General features: G+C 53.6%; 1 long non-coding RNA gene across 1 annotated transcript; it reads left to right on the forward strand.

Moving 5' to 3' along the window:
- Positions 1–310: 310 nt before the first annotated feature.
- LOC146019467 (uncharacterized) lies at positions 311–6,692 on the forward strand. Its single transcript, XR_014450558.1, has 3 exons — positions 311–370; positions 780–895; positions 6,280–6,692. It is a non-coding gene; the product is annotated as an uncharacterized LOC146019467 (long non-coding RNA).
- Positions 6,693–7,458: the final 766 nt, after the last annotated feature.

Raw genomic sequence — 7,458 nt, forward strand, 5'->3', positions numbered from 1 at the left:
ATTCTGCTCCCTCTCCTCTTCCGCTCCTTTGCCCCCTCTCCTCTTCCACTCATCCGCTCCTTCTTCCCTTATCCCCCTCCCCTGTTCTCTCTTTCCCCTCTATCTCTCTCCTCCTCACCAATTTCCCCACACCTCTCTCTCTCTCTCTCTCTCTCCTCTCCTCTCCTCTCCCCCTCTTCTCTCTCTTCTCTCTCTCTCGGACTGCCAGGGACCCAGCTGTGGGGTGCAGGAAAAGAAGACCCAGCGCCGGGAAGATGAAGGATAAGATGACTAGCACTTGGGAAAGAGAATGCAGCAGACCCATGAGCAGGGGGTAGAAAACCCGGCATTCCATTGCTGATCATGTAGCATTCAGCGCCGATGACAAGAGGTACACTGCGCCTGCGTATACTGCTCTCCCTTCTCCACTCTTTCTCCACACCTCCTCACCACCTCTCCTGCTCTACCTTCTCTGCTTCACCTCTCCCTCTCCTATGCTCCCCTCCTCCTCTCCTTCACTTTCCCTCCTCCGTTCTTGCTCTCCCTTCTCCTCTCCTTCCCTTCCACTCCTCCTTCTCCTTCCCTCATCTCCCCCACCTCCTCCTCATTTACTCTCCATCCTCCGCTCCCTCCTCTCCTTCCCCTCCTCGTACGTTTCCTATATTCTGCTCCTTGTCCTCTGCCTCCACTCTTCTGCTCCTTCTTCACTTATCCACTCTTTCTTCCACTTCCCATCCTGCTCTCTCTTTCCCCTCTATCTTTCTCCTCCTCACCAATTTCCCCACACTTCTCTCTCTCAGACTGCCGGTGACCTTGTCCAGGAGGAGATGACTAGCACCGAGGAGAGAGAGTGCTGCAGACCTGGGAGCAGGGGCAGAAAAACCATCGCTACCATCGCTGCTGATCCTGAGAGGAGGTACACAGCGCTGGCTTGCACTGCGCTCCCTTCCTCACTCCTCCTCCACACCTCCTCCTTCCCCTATCTACTCCTCTCCCCCTCTGCTCCTCTTGTCTGCTCCTGCTCTCCATTCTCCCCTCCTCCTCAGCTCCCCCAACATCTCCACTCCCCCTCTCCTTTGCTTCCCTCCTGCTTACCTCCTCTCCTCCGCACCCCCTCCCCTTCTCTCCATTCTTTCACTCATCCTCCACGCCTCTCTCCTCCTCTTGTCTGCTCCTACTCTCCGTTCTCCAACGCTCCTCAGCTCCCCCACCACCGTCTCCGCTCTCCCTCCTCCTCTCCTTTCCCACCACCTCTCCTCTGCTTCCTCTCCTCCCCCGCTACTCCTCAACCCCTCCACTGCTTTCCCTTCTCCTCTCCTCTGTTTACTACCTCTCCTCCACTCCTTCACTTCCCCTCCTCACCCCCTCTCCTGCTTTCCTATGTCTGCTTTATCCTCTCCTCTGCTCAACTTCCTACTATCCTCCACCGCTACCCCCTCCTCTCCTCCGCTCTCCCTCTTCTGCTCCCCTTTATTCCTCCTCTCCTCTGCTTCCCCTCCTCCGCTCTCCCCCTCTCCCCTTTTTCTCTCCCCTGCTCTCTTCCCCTTTAAAGCTCTCCACCCCACCACCTTCCCCACATTTCTCCTTTCTCTCAGTCTCTACCTGACGTTGTCTTTCACCTTGAAACACACTCTCTCTGTCTTACTCCCTGTCTCTCCCTGATTCTCTCTGTATCTCTCACTTATTCTCTCTCCCCCTTTCTCTTTTCTGACACCCTATCATTCTCTCTCTCTCTCCATCTCTTTCCCTGACACCCTCTCTTACTCCGTTTCTCCCCTTTTCTCTACCTGACACCCTCTTACTCCATGTCTCTCCCTGATACCCCTTCTCTCCCCTGACATTCTCTCTATATAATTATTTCTCCCTGTCTCTCTCCCTTTCTCTCAATGACACCCTGTAGGCTATGCCCGGCTTTCATCCCCACCGCTGCTGGACCCATGGTAGGCTGGCAAAGTAAATAGCCTGCTATAGTGCTTCTTTTCTGCCCTATAGTGCATTTTCTCTGCCTTGCATCCCCACTGTCAAGCTCTCTGACCCTGTGTCCCCTGATTTCATGATCTCTGTCCCTGCATCCTCGCTGTCATAATCGCTGTCCCTTCATTCTTACTGTCGCATAATGTGAATTTTGGCTCATTCTCCGTAGCACCATAGCCAACATTTACCATACCCCCATATGTGTGTATATGTGTGCTCCAAAACGTTGCAATAAACAGTCATCACTGACTCTGAAAGACCTTGGAGTGCTGTGTGGTGAGCGTTCTCCCTATTAAGGGATCTACCCCCACCCATATTGTAATATATAATCTATCCTGGAAACGCCCCTCTACAAATCTTGCATTTGGTCTTACCTGAATAACTTGTCGACCATGCCCATGTCAACCTTAGGCTTGCATCGACCTTCTGTCATTTCTGTGTTTAAAAAAACGCACAAGGTGAATATTATATACTAGGTGATTCATCGCGCCCTACGGGCGCTCTTCACACCGTCGTAAGGGCTGCGCCCCCTTAATTTGTGAACATTTGCATATGAGAAAGATGGTTAGAATTGTATGAAAGATGCCTGTATTGCAACTTGAGTTATAGGTGAAATGTGTTAAATAGAGAGCATATGATGTGGAAGGGGGTGTGTATTGTTTTGTTTAATTAAAAAGCGGTTACAGAGTAAGATGTACATTGATAGTGTGGATGGTACAGTGACATTGTGGGTGTGGGGGGGGGGGGCTGTGTGTTCGTGTTGTTTAGGTGTGTGTGTGCAATAGTATAGTAGGGTGTTTCTGAGTCAGCGGCTCCCCACTGGTGGAGGTCACGACACAGGAAAACAGGAGGCTGGGTAGTGATAGGGGTGTGTGGGCACAAGGGAGACTAAAGAGGAGGGTGGGAGATACTGTGCAGCTTCTGCCAGTGGGTGAGGGTCCAGCGTGGCAGTACAGTATGGTGGCCCTTAGTCAGTGTCTCCTCCTACTGGGTGGGAGTTCGGGTGCATGAGAGCAGGAGGCTGGGCTATGAGGCATGATAGGGGCATGTGGGCAAAACATTGTCAGCGACTCCCCAGTGGTGGAAGTTACGGTTCAGGAGAGCAGAAAGCTGGGTAGTGATAGGGGTGTGTGAGTATACGGGGGACTAAAGAGGGGCTTAGGGGTGCTGCCGTGGGTGGATGCCGTGAATTGTGGGAGGGGGGGCGCGGGGGTTGCAGCGAATCACGGGAGGGTGGGTCGCAGGGGCGGGGGTTTGCCGCAATGACAGGAGGGGGGTCAGGGGTGGGGAATCGCGGTAGGGGGGTCGTGGGGGGCACCGTGAACAGCGGGAGGGGGGGCCCGGGGGGTTGGCGCGAATCGTGGGAGGGGGGGTCGCGGGGTGCCGCAATCGCAGGAGGGGGGGTGTCACGGGGTGGGGCCGCGAATCGCGGGAGTCACCGGGGGTGCCGCGAATTGCGGGGGGTGTGCTGCAAATCGCGGGAGGGGGGTCGCCGGGGGTGCCGCGAATCGCCACAAGAAAAAATCAACACAGAAAGTTCAACACATGTAAATGTTGACATAAGTGTGGCACTTCATCGGTGTCCATGTCGACACATGAGAATGTATATGAAAACATTAAAAAAAAAGAAAAATAAATCTTCAAAACTCATGTCAACCTTTTTCATTGTCGACCATAGCCGTGCCAGTGTTTTGCATGTGCCATTTAATCCTGGGGTTGCTGTGAATCGCACGCGGGGGTGGGGGGGAGGGAGGAGGTGAGGGGTGTCCGCGAATCACGGGAGGAGGGGTCGTGGGTGGATGCCGTGAATTGCGGGGGGTGGGGGGTGTGGGTGCCGCGAATTGTGGGAGGGGGGGCGCGGGGGGTTGCAGTGAATCGCGGGAGGGTGGGTCGCGGGGGCGGGGGGTTGCCGCAATGACAGGAGGGGGGGTCAGGGGTGGGGAATCGCGGTAGGGGGGGTCGTGGGGGGCACCGTGAACCGCGGGAGGGGGGCCCGGGGGGTTGGCGCGAATCGTGGGAGGGGGGGTCGCGGGGTGCCTGGAATCGCAGGAGGGGGGGTGTCACGGGGTGGGGCCGCGAATCGCGGGAGTTACCGGGGATGCCGCGAATTGCGGGGGGTGTGCTGCAAATCGCGGGAGGTGCCGCGAATTGCCACAAGAAAAAATCAAACACAGAAAGGTCAACACATGTAAATGTTGACATAAGTGTGGCACTTCATCGGTGTCCATGTCGACACATGAGAATGTATATGAAAACATTAAAAAAAAGAAAAATAAATCTTCAAAAACTCATGTCAACCTTTTTCATTGTCGACCATAGCCGTGCCAGTGTTTTGCATGTGCCATTTAATCCTGGGGTTGCTGTGAATCGCGCGCGGGGGTGGGGGGGAGGGAGGAGGTGAGGGGTGTCCGCGAATCACGGGAGGAGGGGTCGTGGGTGGATGCCGTGAATTGCGGGAGGGGGGGTCGCGGGGGGGGGTGTGGGTGCCGCGAATTGTGGGAGGGGGGCGCGGGGGGGTTGCAGTGAATCGCGGGAGGGTGGGTCGCGGGGGCGGGGGGTTGCCTCAATGACAGGAGGGGGGGCAGGGGTGGGGAATCGCGGTAGGGGGGGTCGTGGGGGGCACCGTGAACCGCGGGAGGGGGGGCCCGGGGGTTGGCGCGAATCGTGGGAGGGGGGGTCGCGGGGTGCCGCGAATCGCAGGAGGGGGGTGTCACGGGGTGGGGCCGCGAATCGCGGGAGTTACCGGGGGTGCCGCGAATTGCGGGGGGTGTGCTGCAAATCGCGGGAGGGGGGTCGCGGGGGTGCCGCGAATTGCCACAAGAAAAAATCAACACAGAAAGGTCAACACATGTAAATGTTGACATAAGTGTGGCACTTCATTGGTGTCCATGTCGACACATGAGAATGAATATGAAAACATTGAAAAAGTGAAAAATAAATCTTGTCAACCTTTTTCATTGTCGACCATAGCCATGTCAGTGTTTTGCATGTGCCATTTAATCGTGGGGATGCCGTGAATGGGGGGGGGGGGGGGGAGGGAGGGAGGGAGGTGCATACCTCCCAACATGACCCTCTCCAGGAGGGACACATTGCTCTGTTTCTGGACTTTCTTCTTAATTTATGGATTACCATCACCAGTGCTTAAACACCTTTCTTATCAATCACCCTGTTTAAAACAGGTGATGACAATCCTAAATTGAGATGGAAGTCCACAACCCAGCGTTACAGCTCCAGACACACTTTGAGTGACAGATGTAGCCAAATATATAAGAGACTAGGTGATTCATCGCGGGCGCTCTTAACCTGTGAGCCCCTTTATGTAGGGGTGGGTGTACTGCAGGATGGAGAGGGGGGCGGGTGCGATGTTGCCTGTGGTGGATATGGGGGTGCTGCGGGTGGCAGAGGGGTAGACAGAGGGGTAGGTGTGGTGGTGCGGTGGGTGAGGGTCGGGTGCAAGAGTGCTTGGGGGTGGTGTGGGTGGGAGAGTTGTTGGTGTGGGGATACTGTGTGTGGAATAGCAGGTGCAGGGGTGGGCCATGTGGGTTGGTTAGGAGCAGGGGTGCACGGGTGGACTGAGAGGGGGTGTGCTGTGGGAGCGGGGGAGGTGTGTATGGGGGAGGAATGGATGCATGGGTACTGCACGTGGGGAATGGGGGTGTGCGGTGTTGGTGCGGCTGGGTGCAGGGGTACTGCATGTTGTGGAGGTCTGGGTTGGGGGGGTGCCGTGGGAGGGAGCAATAGTACCATGGGTGGGGGTTATTGGCAGGTGTGGGGTTGCGGCAGGTGGGGGAGAGTGTTTGGTGGTGGTGCGTGAGGGGCAGGTGTGGGTGTGCTGCAGGTAGTAGAGGTGCGGGGGGGGGGCTGTGTGTGTGCTCTTGTTTTGGTGATGGAGGGATGGGTGCAATGGTGGTTTAGGTGTGTGTGTGCAGGGGGTGTAGGAGTTGGGGGTGTGCGTGGGTGACGGTAGGGGTGTGGGTGTGATGTGGCATGGGGTGAGTCCGGTGGGGCGTTGGTGGTGGAGGGTCGGGCTTTGGTTTGCTGTGGGGGGGGGGGTTAGTCTCCAGGGACTGCCAATAATGACAAGTAGATTTCTGCTTGCACTCCTCCCAGTTTGTGAGCAGAAATATGACAAAACTAGAGTGGCGATGCACTTTTAAGCGATCAAACACACGAGTACCGGCATTCTCCAATATAGCATTACGCTGATTAGAATAGCTCTGTGACCTCTCTCCCGGCAGTATACACAGCGCGAAGAATATAATCAACCCCAATATTATTAGATAATTGGAGTACTTTTTAATCACAATGCTTTTGTTTCATTTACAGGAACAAAAATGAAAAATCATAAAAAGTCACTGTGTGACATCATACTGTACATGCTTTGCTGTCAAAACCTACAGTCTTAGACAAATTTTGGATAGTGGAAGGCCGACTCAAGTTGAAAATCTCGGAAACCAGAGATTAGAAATTCCTGATCCTAGGACAGATTCTTCTATACATGCAATCGCACCTGTTGAAGTGTATTTGCATTCTTCAATACCTACAAATGAATACTACTTCCCAACAGAGGAAATATCCATCCTATGGTATAACACCCTCATCCCCAGCCAGGTCAACGCAATCCCACTGAGCCTTTATTTAGACTGAGTATTAATGCAAGAGGAAGTGGAATACAGACATTTCAATAGCTCCCATAAGTGTTATGCTAACGACAGTTATTAAAGCTTTACATAGCTACACATTGTGTACGTTGTCTCTTTTTTTATTACCTAGTTACAACTCCAACAGTTTCTTAGCTGGAAACTAAGGGGTGTACTCAATACGGGAGAGGTAACTATACGGTGAGCAGCGCTGATAGCCTGCCATCAGTATTTAACGCTTCCCCCTCACTCACCGTTTCCACCTTGCCTGTTCCTTGAGATGAGGTGGAAATGGCGAGTGTGGCTGTCAAAACAGTAAGGTTTGCCACAAAATGCGGTGGGCTCACTGCATTTGCAGCGAACCTCACCATTTAGGGGAAGCCTCGCCGTCCTCTGACGGCGAAGATTCCTGGAACGTAGAAAGCGGTGAGGTGGCTGGACGTGAGGATGGCATTTCCTCGCCAAAAAATTCCATCCTCTCCGCCCGTGTGTCTGCACATTGAATACACGATTTTGTCTTATATACTGTAGAATGTATAGTTGAAACTAGCTATACCGGGGGAAGCGCCGTCGGAAGAGGACGCGCGCGCATCCCCTTTCGCAGATCGGCTGGCGGGGGATGGCGGCTGGCAATTCTTCCGCCATACCCTGCAAAGCTGCGACCGGCTCCATCTGTACCTTAATCATACACATATTGAGGCATATTCAATAAAAATGTTTATAATTATGTAATAGCTCTATATTGATATATGTGATTTGTCATAGTTTGTCAAAGTAGTACTTCATATGTACTTTTGCTGTGATATTGCTATTCAAATATATTCAAAACATTTTTTTACAAATATCTTAAACATTAAGTGTTAAG

The sequence above is a fragment of the Crinia signifera genome, chromosome 7 (genome assembly GCF_055691185.1).
Source record: "Crinia signifera chromosome 7, ASM5569118v1, whole genome shotgun sequence".
In the NCBI taxonomy this organism is placed as follows: domain Eukaryota; kingdom Metazoa; phylum Chordata; class Amphibia; order Anura; family Myobatrachidae; genus Crinia; species Crinia signifera.